The 20,705-nt window shown below is 43.9% G+C and overlaps 1 long non-coding RNA gene across 2 annotated transcripts in view; it reads right to left on the bottom strand.

The window, feature by feature from the left end:
- Positions 1-20,705, bottom strand: part of LOC146797828 (uncharacterized) — a 109,956-nt gene that overhangs the window by 44,116 nt on the left and 45,135 nt on the right. Inside the window, exon 3 of one of the 2 annotated variants that reach the window (XR_014968541.1) lies at positions 13,702-13,759. The exons of the other annotated variant lie outside the window; for it this stretch is intronic. This is a non-coding gene — a long non-coding RNA (uncharacterized LOC146797828). The remainder of the gene's footprint in view (positions 1-13,701; positions 13,760-20,705) is intronic. 2 annotated transcript variants of the gene reach the window in all.

Genomic DNA, 20,705 nt, shown 5'->3' with positions numbered 1-20,705 from the left:
TGCTGGTGGTGATTTTAGGGTTTAGGGTTGTGCAGTGGTGTTTGTGTAGTGTTTGTGGGTTCGTGCTGGGGGTAGTGTTTTAGGGTTTAGGGTAGTACAGTGGTGTTTGTGTAGTGTAGGGGGGTCATACTGGGGGTAGTGTATTAGGGTTTAGGGTAGTTCAGTGGTGTTTGTGTAGTGTAGGGGGTAGTGTTTTAGGGTTTAGGGTAGTGCAGTGGTGTTTGTGTAGTGTAGGGGTAGTGTTTTAGGGTTTAGTGTAGCGCAGTGGTGTTTGGGTAGTGTAGGGGGTTGTGCTGGGGGTAGATTTAGGGTTTAGGGTAGTGCAGTGTTGTTTGGGTAGTGTAGGGGGTCATGCTGGGGATAGTGTTTTAGGGTTAAGGGAAGCGCAGTGGTGTTTGTGTACTGTACGGGGTAGTGTTTTAGTGTTTAGGGTAGGGCAGTGGTGTTTAGGTAGTGTAGGGGGCAGTGCTCACCAGGGAGTTAACTGGAAGTCTACTGCTTGTATTGAAAGTGATTGTTCAGTCTGCATGTCAGAAATTTCTAATTAAATAGAAGAGGATTTGAGATCTCTCTTAAAACATGCCCTAATTTTTCTTTCTACAGCACTAACCATAATTTCTATTACAAAATGAACCCCCTCATTTTGTTCCTTTTTAAATTAAATGTTTTAAGTGTTACCAGTTTATTCCAATCAAGATGGCTTCAGGTGTGCCATCATTTTGTCATAAGTAAGACTGTTAGCGCTCTAGTTGTTCTTTAGAACACTCTGGGAAGCTGCAGTAGAACACAAAGGAATCACCTGCCAGGCTGCTCCTGTTGAAATATAACAGGAAGATATTTGAGATCTCACTTAAAACATGTCCTAATTTTTCTTTCTACAGCACTAACCATACTTTCTATGATAAAATGAACACCATCATTTTGTTCCTTTTTAAATTAAATGTTTTAAGTGTTACCAGTTTATTCCAATCAAGATGGCTTCAGGTGTGCCATAATTTTGTCATAAGTAAGACTGTTAGCACTCTAGTTTTTCTTTAGAACACTCTGGGAAGCTGCAGTAGAACACAAAGGAATCAACTGACAGTCTCTGCCCTTGTTGGATGTACATGTTTTACTGAGAATGTCAGACTTCATTCTCACATGACTGAGAAAGATAATGTGAATTTACAGAAAATATGCTCTCATTTTAGCTTCTGGAGCACCTTCCAAACCTCTATGGGACAAGCATGAGAAAATAGTTTTCTCTCAAACATGATTCATGATATCCCAGCAGAAGGTTTTTCACAAGGTAAAATCACCTTTGAACACACCACAATTCCTAAAATTAGTATGGTACCATCAACAAATGAATTCTAATGTAACTAAAGTCTGTTATTACCTTTTATAGTTCTCTTTTTGGTGACCCTCAAAACCTTCTATTCACTACAATGCATTTCAATGGGGTGCTATCTTGTATATTGGTCCCAAGATGGATGCCAGCAATACCAGGATGAAGTGCTGACAGCCAATCAGATCTCACGATGAGCTGTGTCGTTAGGCTCCGCCCAGATATCAATATTTTTTCTTTTTATAATTTCTCATGAACTACTGAACGGATTTACACCATTTAACAACAAGGCACCTTTCTGAACCAAGGGCTACCTCTTTGCCAAATTTGGGGTAATTCCGTTCAGCAGTTTGGGCTGTAGCCGCGGCTAAAGTTTCCTATGGAAAATTGCATGGGGAAAACATGTTTTGGGACCCCCCTTTTTTCTCGGCACCCGCTTGCCGAATCACCCCGAAACTGTCAGGATAGGAGCGGACCGGAGCGCCTCACGGGTTTTGAAAATTTTGCGAAAATTCGTCGACCGGCGCCAAAGTTATTGGAAAAAGAATGTTGCAGATTTCCTAGGGAAAATAGGTCCTAACTATAACTACCTACTGGTGACCACCAGCAGGTAATGTATATATATATATATAGATATATATATCAGTAGCATTCCTGCCCTTCTTCTCCCAAAAGCAGCCACCGGCAACAAGGAATCCGAAAAAAGTATTTCTTGTTTGGCAGAAAATTACATTGGACGACACGTTTCGGTGGTCACTACCAACTTGATCACATAGTGCGGCCGCCATTTTTTAGCACTTAAGTACTGCTTGAGATTACTCAGCTAAGAGTAAACACTTAAAACATACTAGAAAGTAACTGCTGTGTGCAGCACATATAATTCATAGTATATACAGAAAGTAAATAATGTATTCAGCTGCTCACTGTATTACAAATGTAATTGAACAAAAACTCATAGATAATTAAACAAGATATCATAGTGTGCAGAGTGCAACATTTGTCACATGGCCTTCCTGAAAACACATTTCATTGTAAATTGACTGTGACGGCAATGCAATAATACATTTACAAAATGTAATGTGTGTCACAACATCTATAAAATGTTACATTATCACCAGTAACAGCAAAACGTGTTACCTTGTATACACATCATACAAGGTGCCAATCTTACTCTGCCTCTCTCAGATTCCAAGAGAGCTAAACATGGGGCATGTCCAATAGGCCTGCATCTATTTGCCTATATCAACCAGAACTCTACCATTGCTGAGACCAACATGGTTTTGCAGCCTATTGTGGCCCTTAGGCCTCTCATATACGCTTGAAAAGTTGCATAATGTGGTATTTCACAATATGGTATTTTACAAAATCCAGCCCAATTGGGCATCCGCTCCACAAATAGATTTGGTAAAGTGACAAAGGAGCTGCTAAAAGCTGTGCTTTAGACAAGTGTCCAAATCATACAACCTTAATGCAATGGCATGTTATCTGTGAGGAAGAGTAGGCCACACCCACCCTGCCTCTGGTTGCTCTCTGGAAAAATTCTCTAACTTAAACTGTGTAAAAATGAGTGCAAATTGTGCTCAAAGCAAACCCAAGTGTTAGTGAATAAAACAAATGTGAGCTGCAGATGAGATTTCTGCATGCGGCTTAAAAACACTTAAACTGGGCTGCGAAGAAACGGGAACAACTTCTAGGAAACCAATATTTTGATGCAGTTACAAATGTATATATAGTTCTTCATCTGAATTCAGGCCATTAGGTATCTTGCTGTTCAACATACTGATGTAACGAGATTCCAATCCACGCAACCTTTGTCCTCTGTTGCCTCCCCTCACATTGCTCGGGACTGAATCAATGACATAGTACACCAGATCATTAATGTTACCCCCATGGCTTTCGTGGACGTGTCGTGCTACGAGGTATGTTTTATTATCCTTGGCTATGGCACACAAGTGCTGTAAGATCCCTACGTGTACCATGTGTTTTGTGCTTTTTACGTATATCTTAGGGCATGAACACTGTAGTACATATACCACAAAGTCACTTCTACAATTATAGGAGTGATGGATTTTGAAAGGGGATTTTACCCGCCTAAAGGAAAGGAGTGGATGTTTTGGCATTAATTGCCCAATGGGCGGGTCACTACGGATTAGGTTCCAGTGTGATTTGATGATGTTCCTCACTCTCTGGTTGTACATATTGTAGCCTGTGATCATTCTCACTGCTCCCTGAGAAACTGCCTTACTGCTTCTCTATTTGAACAGTAATGACTCCTTAGGTATGGACTCAACCTTAGCCTTTGAACAATTCAATAGTGGTTGGTCATAACCTTTTGCTCGAAATCTTTTGTCTAATTCCTCTTGGACCTGTTCTAAGGAATGGTTCTCACTGCAGTTGCGTTTCTTGGTGAGGTTTTAAGCATTGGGAATGATCTGCCTCAATTTCATCAGATGGAAACTCTGCGCATCAAGGATTGAATTCCCTGCAGTTTCCTTTCGGAATGTTTTTGTGTGAATCTTATTATTGTGTACATAAACCTTCAGATCTAACAACTCGGCCTCACTCTTACTGATCTTGCTAGTAAAGGAAAGGTTCAGGTCATTGGAATTCATGCGATTGACGAACTCCCTGGCAGATTCTAGGGAGACTCCAGTCTGTTCAACAGTAGGGAAAGCTTTGGCTACAATATACTATTCCTGCTCCAGTCTGTGGAACTGTAGGAAAAGCGTTGGACTCTGGAGGGGTAACATTTATTATTCCCTCAGTATGTGCAATGATAGGGAAAGCAGACTATGGAGAGGTAAAATGTACTCTTCCCACTCCAGTCTGTGCAACAGTAGGGAAAGTGTTGGACTTCAGAGAGGTACAATTTACTATTATCGCTTTAGTCACTTTAGTCTGTGCAACAGTAGGTAAAGTATCCGACTTCAGAGTGGTAGCATTTACTATTCGTACTCCAGTCTGTGCAACAGTAGAGAAAGTGTAAGACTTCGGAGGGGTAAACTTTACTATTCCCATTCCAATCTGTGCAGTAGTAGGGAAAGGATTGGACTTTGGAGGGGTTAAATGTAATATTCACACTTCAAACTGTTCAACAGTAGGGAAAGTACTTCACTTCAAACACGTAACATATATGAAACATAACCATATCCATTTATAACAAATATAAAACTTTTAATATGTACTTTATTACCCAACCCCCCCAAAAATGAACGTTTATTAAACAATTTAATAATGAATTATCCATTTTACAAAATTGTCATTTATTTTTTACTTAATTAACTTACCACACTATACCCCACAAACCTAACATCCACACTTTAAATATAACTAACATAAATAAATGTAACCCAATTAACATAATTAATTATCAATTACACATTAATTCATAATTAAATAATAATTAATTAATTATTTGTTATCTTCCAACCCTACACCCCTACAAACCCTGCAACCCAAAACTAATAATTAACTTAAAAAATATAAATATTACAAAATGTACAGATGTATTAATCAATTTTTAATAATAAATTAATTATTAATTGCTCATTGATTATTACTTAACTTCCCACCCTCTACCCCGGCAAACCCAGGAGCCCGCACCTACTATATAATTTAAAACATCTAATTAATTCACAATTTACAAATCTATTAATTAAACAATTAATAATAAATTAATTATTAATTGTTAATTAATTATTACTTAATTAACTCCCCAACCTATAACCCTACAAACCCAGCAGCTTGCACATAATATATAACTTACAAAATATAATTATTGCACAACGAACATAATTAAATAATTAATAATACAATAATAATTGATTAACTAATTATACTTAATTAACTTCCCACCCTACACCCCTACCAACCTAGCAACACGCTGCTTCAATTTATATTCCTATCAGCAAAAAAAATAAAAAATTATAAATCACTTTTAATTACAACCTACATTCAAAAATAGTATTAACGAGTATACAAACAATATTAACACAAAATTAATATATGAACTAACACACACAAAGATAATTAAAAAACTATATTTTTTACAAATATTATTGAAAACAATATTAACAACAATGATATTCTTGAAACAGATATTACCCGCAAAATCGATAATCTTGATAACGATATTTCTGTATCTCACTATTTTTTTCTGGTATTTCTGCAACTTGATATTTAAAACTCGACATTTTGTCCAAATATGGCAACCATTGTTGGAGACTCAGGGGAGGAGGCACCCGATCATGAGCTTAGCAGGGTTGGCCCCATGCTTCTGAGGTCCATGGGGAAGGCTCTCAGGGGGTGTAGCTATGAATAATGCAGCAGGAACAGTGACACCAAGACTCATGGTTGTTAGGTACCCAATAAACCCACATTATGGTTGTGTTTTGCTGTCTATAAACAAAACAATGGTTCGCCTGAAATGCATTCCCATAGCTTTGCAAAGATGTCAACATAGATAATGGCAAGCAATATAATGTGAACACAATGACTGCACTTATGGCCCCAACAGTGATCAGTGGAGATCTCTAAATGTTGCAGGTTGAATAAAGTCAGGGTGGTGGGCGTAAAGTCCCCCACCACCTTATCTGCCTTTACTTCTACTGTCACACCCTAAAGCAGGCCCTGAATAGAATATGAGTGCCTTACACAAACATATAGAAACTGACTCATAGGTGTTGGGGAAGGATGGATTAAAAGGTAGTGGGGGCAGGATTGTCTCATAGGGACACTGCAGTTCAATCGCTTTTTGTGGAATGAAATGGTGGTAACTTACTGACCTGCTGATGGTCTACTGGAAATGATGTAATCTGTTTGATGACTTGGCAGTTCAGCCCCATTCCACCTAGGGTTTTTTTCAAGGTAGAAGGATTCATAGTATTGAAGACTGTTGATATAACTAAAATTATCAGTGTCCCAACACCCCCATTGTCCACCAGGCGTCGAAGCACATCCAAAATTAATAGGATCACCAGTTCTGAACTGTGTCCTGTCCAGAATTCGGCTTAGAGGCTATCCAAAAGATTATTGTCATTGACAAATTGCTTGAGTTGTTTAAAAAACAACTTTTCCAAACATTTACTTGTGAATAGTAGAAGCGAAAATGGCCGAATGGTGTTGATAACTTGTGCATTAAGGGTAGATTATTTTTAATGAATTTCACAGTGGCATTTTTAAACGCGATGGGGAAAACATCTTGTCCTGATGAACAGTTATACAAGTTCAGCAGTTGAGTTTTGAGAAAACGGAAAAGAAGTTTCATGCATTTAGATAGGCATAAACTGGTTGGATGAGAACTTGTAACAGTGGCACCATGATAAGCCCCATCAATTGGTGTAGATTGGAAATTTGAAGAGTTGTAAATGAGAGACCTAAAGGAGATAATAGTTCAGACACTATATGGAATAATTCTTTGGACAGGGTCAAAGCTTGGGAGATACGATCAGAGAAGTTGCTTTTCTTGGCCCCTATTTTAAATTCATAGGTGGCAATTATGTGGATATATTCCATAGTCTCAATACCAATGATCTTCAATCATTTTAATGATGCACCCTCCCCTGTGTAAAAAAAAAAAAGTTCATCAGACCCCCCCCACCTCAGTTTGACAAACATATTTTCTCACTGTAATTCTATAAAACCGGCAGAATTGAACATATTTAGACATTGCAGTTATGTTCAGTTATCCCTACTTGTACAAATGCAGTCATATACATGATTGCCATCATGCTGGTGGCGGTTAGAGTCCCGAAAGTTATAAAAGTGACCACAGTGTCATCCTTTATCAGAAATGGGGGAAGTGATTTCATTTGCAACCCTCTATCATCCTCTTTCCACTTTGACACCTAATTTCATCCAACACAGAAGTGAAAAAAAGACATTACTGATGGCCCATTATAGAGTGGCTCACTGACACTATTTTCTTTCACTAAAAAAACAGCACTGTTTTGATAAGTATCATGTTATTCTCTGTAATCTCCTGGCATAATAATTGTTTCACCTGGCCAGAGGCGGGTGGCCCCCTGAGATCATTTGAGGCCCACCAGGAGTACCTCCCCCTAATCTGAAGACCTCCGCTCTACACTATTTGTCATTATATTTTGTGCACTTCAAATTTGAGAGATTTTATTTTGTTGATAAGGCAAGGATTTTTTGTTTTATATTGTTCTGTGTCAAAAAGTCCTGTTGAGATATTTGCTGATTTGCTCTTTAGACATGAAAATACTGGTCATGGTGGTAGAATTCTAACCAGACGCAACCTGGCCTCCTCCTTCTGGGCCTTGCAGCCATTGTCCAGCACAGTGGGCCCGAGGAAATGGGCCTGTTAGCGAGCCAGGCTCACAATATTATTTATTGCATATGAACTTGTCCTTTCCAGTGTTCTGCAAAATTGGGAGAAATTATCATATGCAGTGAAAGAAGATTTCTCAAAACTGTTCATTGAATCTGCATCTTGCTAATGTACAAATGGAAATGCACTCTAGGACCAAGTGTATGCTAATAATTTGTATCAGAACATTTAAAGGGTTCAGAGGACATTGATAGGGGTGTTGCAGCCATGGCTCACGGCACATGACAGTAAACCCTTTTAGTCTACATATTTGTATTGTATTCTGGTCGTTTTTTTGTATTTTTCAGTGACTTATTGATGTCTTTAATGGAAGTTAAGCTGTTTTCTTTTACAAACTTTATTCCATTTTCAGTGTAAAGGAAATCACTTACAGACACTTACCTATGTTCAGAAGAAGCATATATATCAATCACGTCACCATATCAACTACCGTAAGAGCATTAGTACAGGCTGTCCATCCTTACAAAAAGTAGTGACGATGTAGAAGACTGTTTTATTTGCTTTCTAATCTTTCTTGCACATACCTCATCTTTCAATGGGTATCCGAGAAGCCATATTGGAATTTTAATGAACACTAGTTCACCTTAAAGGCATTCAACATGTTGTAGCAGCCCTCACTTAGGCATGAAGAAATATGGCCACATTATTCCACCATGATAAAACTCCACAGGTTCCCCGTACTAGCCTGCACCATCTTCAAACCCAGGTGCATCATCTACACAGCCATCACAATGCATTAACAGTCCACAAATCAGCTACCTTCCTATCACTCCTTGATTTTATGCTTTTTATTGACCATGTACTGTGCTCTGCTGCCTTTTGGTTAGGTTTGCACTACAGAAATATCACATACACACGACTGACACACTTGCCTACTTAGATGATAAGCGCGCCATCTCCAGTGATCCTCCACATACCCGTAGCAAGGACACCTTCATACAGAAGAGGAAGTGCTAAAATGAAACAAGCATTGAAAATGCAATAGGTCTCGCCTTTGATTAAGTTAAAGCCATTTGCTTTGCTAATGCTATTGTATAGCAAAGCAAATGGCTTTAACTTAATGAAAGGCGAGACCTATTGCATTTTTAATGTTTGTTTCCTATGCATTCTAAGACTTGTAGTCCTATTTATGCCATTATAAAATTAATACTATCAGTTTGAGAATTCTAACCAAGAACATGGACTGGATGAGCTACTTATGCATGGACTTGGGAAGCTTGAGAGCCCTGAGCTATGTGAAGGCCAGTTATGAGAAAGGAAGGCATGAGAGACAATAGTTGGATGGTGGTCAGAAAGAGAATGTGTGTGTGTGTCTACTGAGCTAATTGAGGGCGATAGAGCATTATGTAACAGGATGGAGGGTGAATAGGACGTGATAATGAAAAGTGCGAGATGGGAGGGTGAGAGAGAAGGATATGTAAGACATAGAAAGAGGTGAGGGTTGTGAGATGAGAATAGAGCTGGTGTTTTGGGGGAAGAAGGATATATGATAGCAAAGGTACAAAGAGAGGAGGTTCGATTAATAGAGGATGGTGCAATGCTTAATTTGAACCGGTGGTTTCGATGCTCAGCACCGGCACTTAATTCTCGGCACTGGTACTTATGACAGTCCACCAAATGGTGGTATGATATGTCTAATTTTGAAATGAGCACAACAGTTGTTTAATAATTATTTAAACATTACAAATTATTAGTACCAGCCTCCCAAGCCATTCTTATAGCTTTGGACTGCCTAGAATAGTCCAAATTGTCACCCTTGTAGAAGTGTCATGGTTAGTAGTTGTTATTGCCAGCGAAGGCAGGGCAATGGGTTGTGCAAGCTGAGGTGGCCTCCTGACAAGGGCCCTGGTCCTACTTTTTTCTTACAAATTAATCACTGGCGATGGTGTGAGACACAGGAGACAGTGCAGCAGTTTTGGGGGAACAGAATATTAGGTGGTTGCCTAGTCAACCACAAGCAAGGAGTGTCACATTGGAGCACAAGCAGCAAAGCTGGCCCAATCATTAAAGGGGTGGTACAGAAAAATAGTACCTTCACCGTGGGTGGCAAAAATACTTGCACTGGTTCTCAGTGTTGCAGAAGAACCTAGAAGGAGGAAGTAGGAAGTAGCAGAGGCAGTAGTTTAGCAATAGAAGAGAAGGGAGATGGATAAATGAGAAGAGTGTGACAAAGCATGTGTAAGGAAACAGGGTGAGGGAGAAGACGGTGCACGAAAGGTAAGCACGAATAATGTTTTTTAGGTAGTCGAGGGTAAGAAAAGGTGGTGAAAGTACAACTGAATGTGGAGGAAGAGCACTCTTTCATATTCACCCCCTCATCCATCTAAGCACTCATCCGAGTGGGTCAAGCCCCTGCTCCAGAGATCTGTGTGTAACCTACATGCCACTCATACCTTGACCGTACCTGGTCTGTGAAGGATGGATGCTTGCACTACCACTGCTGCCCTACCGAATCTGGTCTGCGAAGAACTGATGCTCCTGCTGCTGCGTCCCAATTTGTACTAGTCCTGTGAGGGGAAGAAGCTTACTGTACTACTGTCTAAGCAGTACCTTGTTTGTGAGGGAGCGGAGCCAGTTCTGCCACTGCCCAAGCCAGACATACACTGTGAGAAAGGAAACTCTCATTGCTGCTGCTCTGCGGTCACTGTTCTGTAAAGAAGGGGCATTTCCACAGAGGTGCCTCTTCTTAGAGGAAGAGAAGCTTGTACAATTGCTGCTCCATTTGTAGGTGGAGCACCCTACTGCAAATGGGCTAACATCCCCACTCGCTCCTCTAAATACAAAGGGCCGCGTATGTCCCGGGACAATGAGACTCTGCTTGGGATATCGGTACTGGGCATAGCACCACCTGCAACCCCAACCTAAACAGGGTGCTGCACCCCTCTTCCTGAGCTCCAGGTGCATGTGTGGTGCCTGCAGCACCTCTGCCAAGCGCCCTGCATCTAACGGGGCCAAGTTTGCAGGTGCAGCCCTGCGAGGGTCACCTATGGTGGTACTGAGAGGCCCAAATGAACGAGGGCCACCCTGACTAAACTTCTTCCACCATTGTTTTGCTTAAACTCTTCAGGAGTTGACTTTGTATTCAAGGACAGGGGACCACCAGAGGCTTGTAGGGTGGTTCTTTTAGAGCCAAAAGCCTTCGGTGACCCGTGACAGCAAAGGAGTTATAGGTTTGCTATATTATATGCAGACATTTCAAAAGCAATAACACCTTCCTTTTAGTCCTGCAATTTAATACGTGTGAGGGTTTTTATATTGTACGTTGCAGCCAGTGCGGCAGCTTTAGCTTGGTTGTAAGAGGCGGGAGACGGAATAGAACATGAGGGGGAAAAGCAAGGTAGAGCCAGCTATGTAGAGGAGGGGCCTCAATAGCATACAGAGCCTCCTGCCAGGGCACGCATCCACCCACGACAGCCCACACAACTGACATCCCACAACACTAGCAGCAGAGACAGAAGGCGGCGAACAGAACCCATAGAAACAGTATCTATAGCAAAAGCAGAAGAGAAGATGGTGAGACAAGCCTCAAAGCAACGCGCAGCACAACATAAAATGGCTGACTCGAGGCAGGAAGGGTGATTGGGTGGGGGGGTCGTAAGGGGGACGGGACAGAGTATGGAAAAATAACCTGTCTGGGAAAAGAAGACCAGCCTTCCTCTGCTTGCCTCCCTAATTATGGAAATGAATCTGGAGTTCAGTTTGAGGCTACCAGGTGACTCCTTATACGATTCTGGGTCCGCAGTCTCTGAGGTTGTGCGCGCTGAAAAAGAGACGCTGTGAGCGTGCACATGAGCTGTCCGGGCACCGTGAGCGTGCACATCTCTGTCCCCCTTTGCCCCTTCGGCCACCAAACAGACGACTATAGGTCTCGCCGAGGCGAGCAACGCATGTGCTGCGTCGCTAGGCGAGACCTAAAAACAGGCAAAAGGCATTTCCCATCTATGCAACAAGCATCTGGAATGATATCCATCCGGACAGCCCAAACCCTGCTCCAATTTAGGTTACAGTGAATACTCAACTCTTTAAAAAGCACTACATCATGATGAAGTCACAATCCACAAAAAATCCACTCCTATCACATGTTGACTGTATCTTCGGCTTTGATCCTACACAGTGCTTTGCAGCCTTTCAGCTAGGTTTGAAATATATAAATACAGCATACATACATACCTAGTGCACTAATCTGGACACAAATTGTTAACATTAATCAGTGCGCAAACTTATCATAAAATCCACTCTTGGGGTTCACCATTGGCTAGGACCAGGAGTGGTGTAGTTCCGAAACGGACTTTGGTGCTCCCCAACTGGAGCCATCACTTCTGTCTAATCAATTAAGCTCAGTAGAAGGTGATAAAACATTCTTGTAAGAATGATAGGCAAGGGTTGGCACTTCAAAGCCTTATATGAATGATTAATAGTCAGATTACATTGAACATGCCATGAGTAAATTTAGGGGCAAAGCATACAGATCATACGTACTGAGAACTCCTTACACTACCAAGTAAAATGCGTCATAGATTTTCCTTCTACGGATGGGGGATGGAGTCTCCAGTACATAGAAATCTACATGTCCATTTATAGGACTTCTAACAAAGTCTCTCAAACATCCTACATGAGGAGATGGTTCTCAGGGCATGCACCAATAGGGATTGAGCAAGAGGAAACATTTTACTACAAAATACATTTGAGGTTACTTTCATGGTAGTAATACATTAGATTTCCAGACATTCTCCCAGTTTTTTTGAGCATCCAAATTGATACATTTAATAACGATAGCCTGGAACTGTTGGAATGTTCTTGGTTAGGTACAGTGAGGGAAAGTCTGTGGGAACACTCTCTGTTTGTTAGTGTGAGTCTCGCTATTCTTTTTTAGAACAAGAAGAACAGCAATAGTCATCATGTAAAAAATATATTTTGGTGTCAGTGCAAGATTGAGGACAGAGTATACACAACCTAGGTTAGCGTATGCTCAATTTATGATGCATATAATATGCAGAAAGAAAAACAACTCCTCCCTCCCCCAATTATTTCTAAATCATCATTTCAATTCTTTGTTACAGAACATCAATCATTAACTTCGGGTTCTTTTTTTGGTTTCTCCCAGATCCTTCAAAGTTTCATAAAGTTCTCTTTGCATTTCTTCTATTTTTACATGAAGATTCTTTCTTTTCTCTCTGTCATTGCTGACAGCTTCTTGTACCCACAATCCATACCATTCTGTGATAAAATTCCTTTTGCAAAACTTCAAGGAAATACTCAACCATTCAATGCCAATTAATATAAGTAAAAGAGCCATTCCCCTATCTTAGTGATATCTACGCGTGGTATATAAGTGCAGCATTTCCGAGCATGAATGACTTTTCAAATTCCACTTTCTTTTGCAGGGAGTAAATCCAGTGCAAAACAATTTTCCATAATCATAGCTCTCATTCAAGCAATTCTTTATTTATCACTGTTAAATCACCTGTTGTGTTTGTGGCAAGCCGATCAACTAAGGTAGATCATTTTCTAATCTTAACGTTGTTCAATGCCACTCCTATGAATGGTATGATAGCTCTAAAGATATTGCTATGGATCCCTCCTTATGTATTGCTCAAGAGGAAAGTCTAGCTCATTAGTATGATAAATCCTGTGGTGAATAAAATTAATGCTACATAACAACTGCTGACTTAACACACACATAAAAGATCCCCTTTATACTTATATTTAGGTTTGAAAAGGTGTTTTCCTTTGTTTAATAATTGTGCTCACATTCGCTCCAGTCTAATTTCTCAACAGTTTCATTTCCCTCTGGCTGCTGTACGATATATAAAGATTCCTTCTTGGTGACATCAATACTTCATCTAGGGTGTGGTTCCTTTAGAATGTCTTCACCTTTCAAAAGAATGTGCTCTGCACTTGTCTTTCCTTCTCTTCTTTCTTCATCTATCCTTATCCTCTCATTTAATTAATCTACAAATACCCTTTCATCCTGGTTAATTTTGCAGTTTACATGATGCATGCCCTGGTTAGTAATACTCACATTAGTCGAGGCGGTAAAGAATTTCATCATATAGTCATGCTGATCCCTTGATTTTAACCTTTTGTAAGAGCAAGAAACATGTTTAGTAGCCCACAAATAAAGATTTTCACCACTAGCAATTGGCACATCTTATAGTGGATCATCAAAGTCAGAATAAAACAGTTTGATTGAATCCTGATGATCGAAAAGATTTAAGAAAACAGAGCAAGTGAAGGAGTAGGACATGGGTAAATGAAAGAATGCTGCTCCCTCAGCTCCAGAAGCTGGGAGATAAGAACCAACAAAGCAATTTTCTACTTCAAGGACTTTCATATATTCAGCTAACATTTTATAATATAAATTGTAACTATACATACTTTCATGCTATGAAATAGTTGACACCTTACTCTTAAGTGGGGGACGTCTAGCTAAAGGTTCAAGAGTAGAGTTTGTCGACATATGAGGGGTATCTCCACCCAACAAATAGACATCCAACGGCCATCCAAGCATGGAAACAGAAGTGGCACCTGCAATGTATACAACAACATTTTGCAGCATTGCTGTGCCATGCTAACTCAAATCAGATCAACGAAATCTCAAACACAAGGGTTAGTCCTCTAGGTGAGTCCTTTCTTCTTTTCCCTTTCTCAAAAGCTACCGGGATTTTTATTCTGCGTCAACTGGAGGCCTAAAGGAGTTATTGTTTTCTGACCCTTTCCCTAACTCTCTGACTCTTTTCAACATTTTTCAGTAATCTAGGGGGAGAGGCTCCCGTTGTGGCATCTCTTTCTTTCAGGGATGCTTGTCGATGTCAGTCAAGCAGTTGTCAGAGTGAAACTGAATTTTGGCAAGGTGTGTCCAGTCTGCACCTGAATTCTTATGATTGATCTTTCACTCCCTTTTGGGTCACTTGGTAATGATCAAGTCTAGCCTTTTATCCACAATGTCAATCTGGTCAACCTGTTCTTGTTCATCTAATTTGCTATCTTCCCTATTCGTCGCTGGTCTCTTCTTCAAAGTCAACAGTCGTTTTTGAATAATTGTATTTTTTTGCCAGCCTTCTTCAGCTGGACCTCAACCCTTGGAAGTGATTGAGATCTCTGGCTCTTATGAGGCTGACTCACTGTCCACGGTGGAGCTTCCTTTCCCCTACTCCTTGCGAGATTTGATGCAGCAGATTAGTTCCAGCCTTCCATTAATTCTTACTGTCCCTGTAGATGCAAATTCTCAATCAGGTGGTCGGTATCACAGTGGTCTCTGAAACAACAGCACTCTCGTCACCCTCTCACTCCGACTGGTGCTCGTCCAATGGAGACTGTGGACCCTCCGCCTGATCTTCCTGTACTCCCAAAGCCTCAGACACCTCAAACCTGGTGCGACTTGAGGAATGAATACATGTTGGCTCCCCTTCTTCCTCTATGTGGAATAATGGGAGACGTGTATACAATTCTGCAGACCAGCACGCTTGACAGCAGTTTTGATGACTAGGATCACCTGGTAGGGCCCTCTCCAGAGCTCCTTCCAGAAACATTTGCGGACCTGCTTCTATATGTGAACCCAAAATCACCACTGGAGGACCCTCAGACAGCTGGAGTCGCTGAATCGACCTCATGAGAGATAAAACGCACCACATCATACAACCCCTTGCAGTACTCGAGGACCAGGTGATCTGTGATACTCACAAAAATGATTATTGTGATGTAAGGAATTTACATAGCTCTCCCCATTAGCACCTTATGAGGAGACAGTCCCATTCTCTTACAGGGGTACTTCAAATACTCAATAGTACCAAAGGAAGGGCAACAGGCCATTTGAACGATGTGGAGGCACAGGTTTTAGCCAGTTTATCTTTATTTTTCCCATTTAGGGGCGATTCCGATGGCCGGTCGGACAGCTTTCCGTAGCCCTACCGTGCGACCGACACGTACCCGGAGCCGGTCAATCCTGTAGAGTAAGTACGATGCGCATAACTGCCAAAAACACGACCGACACGTAGGCTGTGAATCAAGCCCCATTCTCCGTCCGAGCCGTAACTCCTAAAGATGAACCGAGTCACCCAGAAGCAGTATCCATAGCAGTTTCTGGCATCACAAGTACGATGCGTACTTCCTACGCGCAGGACTGGTCGTCACGTACGGCACGTCACAGCATCCGGAAAACAAGCATATCAGCTACGATTCGCGCCACAAATCAATACACGGCTACGAGACGGACCAGCTTGCAGCGGGTACGAGACGGAGCAACATGCAGCGTGTATGACACGAACACATCATGAATCCCATCGCGCAGGTCATACCAGTACTCTACATCTATGACCGGATCAGAGACCGACGCCGACGGCACAGACGGTAAGTCAGACACCTACAACACCAACAAACGACACGTACACGCAAAATGGCACACACACACAGGGGATCCCCATCCTGGCCACCAACAACAGCCCACCATAGGGGTTGCATGGCCAGCACCACTAACACCCCCACCCCTAGGGGGCCTGTTGCCCATCACTACTGCCACCCCCACCCATAGAGACTATGTTGCCCATCACCCCTGCCACCCCCACACATAGGGCTCATGTTGCCCAGCACTACTGCCACCCCCACTCATAGGGCTTATGTTGCCCATCACCCCTGCCACCCCCACTCACAGGGGACCTGTTGCCCATCACCCCTGCCATCCCCACACATAGGGGACCTGTTGCCCAGCACTACTGCCAGCCCCACTCATAGGGGACCCGTTGCCCATCACCCCTGCCACCCCCACCCATAGGGGACCTGTTACCCATCACCCCTGCCACCCCCACTCATAGGGCTCATGTTGCCCAGCACTACTGCCACCCCCACTCATAGGGCTTATGTTGTCCATCACCCCTGCCACCCCCACTCATAGGGGACCTGTTGCCCATCACCCCTGCAACCCCCACGCACAGGGGACCTGTTGCCCATCACCCCTGCCACCCCCACTCACAGGGCTTATGTTGCCCATCACCCCTGCCACCCACAACCATAGGGGACCTGTTGCCCATCACCCCTGCCCCCCCACGCACAGGGTTTATGTTGCCCATCACCCCTGCCACCCCCACTCACAGGGCTTATGTTGCCCATCACACCTGCCACCCCCACTCACCGGGCTTATGTTGCCCATCACCCCTGGCACCCACACCCATAGGGCTCATGTTGCCCAGCACTACTGCCACCCCCACTCACAGGGCTTATGTTGCCCATCACCCCTGCTACCCCCACTCACAGGGCTTATGTTGCCCAGCACTACTGCCACCCCCACTCACAGGGCTTATGTTGCCCATCACCCCTGCCACCCCCACTCAAAGGGGACCTGTTGCCCATCACCCATGCCACCCCCACTCACAGGGCTTATGTTGCCCATCACCCCTGCCACCCACACCCATAGGGGACCTGTTGCCCATCACACCTGCCACCCCCACTCACAGGGCTTATGTTGCCCATCACCCCTGCCACCCCCACTCACAGGGGACCTGTTGCCCATCACCCCTGCCACCCCCACTCACAAGGCTTATGTTGCCCATCACCCCTGCCACCCACACCCATAGGGGACCTGTTGCCCATCACCCCTGCCACCCCCACTAACAGGGCTTATGTTTCCCATCACCCCTGCCACCCACACCCATAGGGGACCTGTTGCCCATCACCCCTGCAACCCCACTCACAGGGCTTATGTTGCCCATCACCTCTGCCACCCACACACATAGGGGACCTGTTGCCCATCACCCCTGCCACCCCCACTCACAGGGCTTATGTTGCCCATCACTCCTGCCACCCCCACTCACAGGGCTTATGTTGCCCATCACCCCTGCCACCCCCACTCACAGGGGACCTGTTGCCCATCACCCCTGCCACCCCCACTCACAGGGCTTATGGTGCCCAGCACTACTGCCACCCCCACTCATAGGGCTTATGTTGCCCATCACCCCTGCCACGCCCACTCACAGGGGACCTGTTGCCCATCACCCCTGCCACCCCCACTCACAGGGGACCTGTTGCCCATCACCCCTGCCACCCCCACTCACAGGGCTTATGTTGCCCATCACCCCTGCCACCCACACCCATAGGGGACCTGTTGCCCATCACCCCTGCCACCCCCACTCACAGGGGACCTGTTGCCCATCACCCCTGCCACCCCCACCCATCGGGACCTGTTGCTTATCACCCCTGCCACCCCCACTCACAGGGGACCTGTTGCCCATCACCCCTGCCACCTCCACTCACAGGGCTTAAGTTGCCCATCACCCCTGCCACCCACACCCATAGGGGTTCTGTTGCCCATCACCCCTGCCACCCCAACTCACAGGGGACCTGTTGCCCATCACCCCTGCCACCCCCACTCATAGGGCTTATGTTGCCCATCACCTCTGCCACCCCCACTCACAGGGCTTATGTTGCCCATCACCCCTGCCACCCCCACTCACAGGGGACCTGTTGCCCATCACTACTGCCACCACCATCCATAGGGACTATGTTGCCCATTACCCCTGCCACCCACACCCATAGGATGGGTGATGCGCAACACATCCAGCATACGCAAACATCAGGTATGTCCGCAAAATACATCCCCCATGACATCATGACAACAGTGTGTAGTCTGTGACAAATGCCCACAACAGTGATTATGGCTACGAACATACAATGTAAGTAACAGCACATGTGTGACCAATACATGAGTGTGACATGCACAAGGCAAGCATCACCATAGCACTGTGGCAATGTAAAAAGAACACCCCCTCACTGTGTAGAGCAGAAGTTAAGTGGGGGCTCACAAAATGCAGCAGATGTGGAGCATTGTGGTGATGGGGACCAAAGTCAATTGGTCTGTGATTTCTAATCCTGTATGTATGTGACTTTTTATGAATTTATATACTAAATTCGAAATAAAGTATCTTTTGACTTTGACTTTGATGGGGACCAAACCCCCCTCATCACAGTGACCAAAAGGTAAGTGTCATCATGGTCAAAGCTGCAAATAACAAACAGAATGTATGATCCCTGCTCCCAACACATCAAACACTTCTGGGGCAAACTAGTGGTTGTGTCCCATACATACAGAGATGTGGTGAGGCTAACAGTTCAGTAAAAACATAACACTCTCGGCCATGTGCAGACAAGCACCACACATGGGGGCTGACAATGCACACAGCGTACAATGACACAACAGCAGAAGTGAGCATCACCAAGCATGCACACATCTCGAAAATAGACACACCAATCAAAACAACATGTGTAGACTGTAGGTGTCAGCTCACAAACTCACATTCCATGCCAGCAATGGCACCCAACAACCAGGATGAATGTGCACAATGATGTGAAATGACTCACAGGCACAGCATGCAAAATCACAGAAACAGCATCCAGACCAAGGCCCACAACAGCAATACCAATGCACTGGTGCAGATGCACAAACAGGCAAACTCACACTGCACATCGGACACAACATGTGTGTGTGTGTGTGTCACAGTATCCCCAGGCAACTACACAACACATGAGGGGGTCTGAACCACAGTGATACAGATGTGTACACAGTGCCATACAAAAGAAAACCATCATTGGGACACCCTCAGTGGGCAATCAGGCGTTGGGAGATGAGAGGAAGCACAACAGACACATGTGACACAAGCTGAAATGAACACCAACTAACACAGCAAGAGACTGACACACAACACTACTACCCCCAGGGACCAGACAGTGGGGTGACACAAGCATGCATGACACCTCCACTGTTATGACAAAGGCAGATGTCGTACAAACTGGGAAACCCAGACATGTGTCCTGTGCCACAAACGTACATCACACATACACAAACACAAATCACTCAGCATGGCCCCTCATCCATGGACAAACGGGAGCTAGGGGACCATCCATGCAAACATTCACATCAGTCCACCCTCAACAGCACACACCTGAACTGCAACAATGTGTATCTGTGAAGTCCTCATGGACAGGTGACATTGCACATGCACCCATGACAAACACAGGAATGTTGGCACACACACATCACACAAGGACTGTTTACAACCCTGGGGAATGACAGACACACTGCACAGTATGCGGTACATGGCCATGACCTCAAAGGTCATGGAACCTTCAGAATCCCTGCCACAGTCCCAGGACTATGCAGATGCCAAGGAGAAACACAAGGCACACATGCTGACACCTGCCAGCATCGCAGCCGTGAACCCGACAAGTGGGAGCAGTCACACACACATACAAATGTCTCAATCACTGAAAACTACCACCTAGGGACAACCACATGATATTGCGAACAAACAAATGCCTTGAGGAACCCTGACTGTGTCCCATCTGTGTCTGACAACACCATCACCACTCAACACCAATGTTCCCTCTAATTTTTTTCCTCTATGTGTGGCAGAGTAAGGTCTCTGTGCGCTGCAGCCAAGGCTATGTGTGCCAAGAACCCGACCGCGCGTGTAGACCCGGGCTTTAAGTTGAATGAAAAAACTAGGGGAGTGTATCAAAGGGGCGTGACCGATGTAATTAAGGGCATGGCTTAAAAGCAATTAAGCGAAAAATCGGTGCTTAGAATAGTGTGCCACCCGACTGATATTTTGCTTCTTCTGTCATTGCATCCAGATCAGTGGTCGAAGTGGAGAACTGTGGGCGGAGAATCAGAAGGCGGGAATAACCTGATGATTGGATCAGTGGGCGGAGTTAGAGGTGTGGGAGGATTGCAAAACATCCCAATCTTTAGTATTTGTTTGGCATTTCACTGACCAGTTACAGCTTATTATGCTATGTAATTCAACCAATGGATACACATGATTATTTAACGATTAATATGAGTTATTGACATTAAAATAAATTCACAAAGTGGGATATGTTTCTAATCACAGAATGTCCCAAATATGCTTAAAAGTGGAGGCACAAGCCATTTGTTTCCGAGCCATGGATTTTCTGTCGTCAGCAATATACACAGAGACAATCAATTTTACGTGTGTAAATCACTGTATGGGAAATGTTACATAAGACAAAGGACTA

Source organism: Triturus cristatus, chromosome 9, assembly GCF_964204655.1.
Source record: "Triturus cristatus chromosome 9, aTriCri1.1, whole genome shotgun sequence".
Lineage (NCBI taxonomy): Eukaryota > Metazoa > Chordata > Amphibia > Caudata > Salamandridae > Triturus > Triturus cristatus.
The sequence above is the reverse complement of the archived record's forward strand: the minus strand, read 5'-3'. Positions and strand labels throughout refer to the sequence as shown.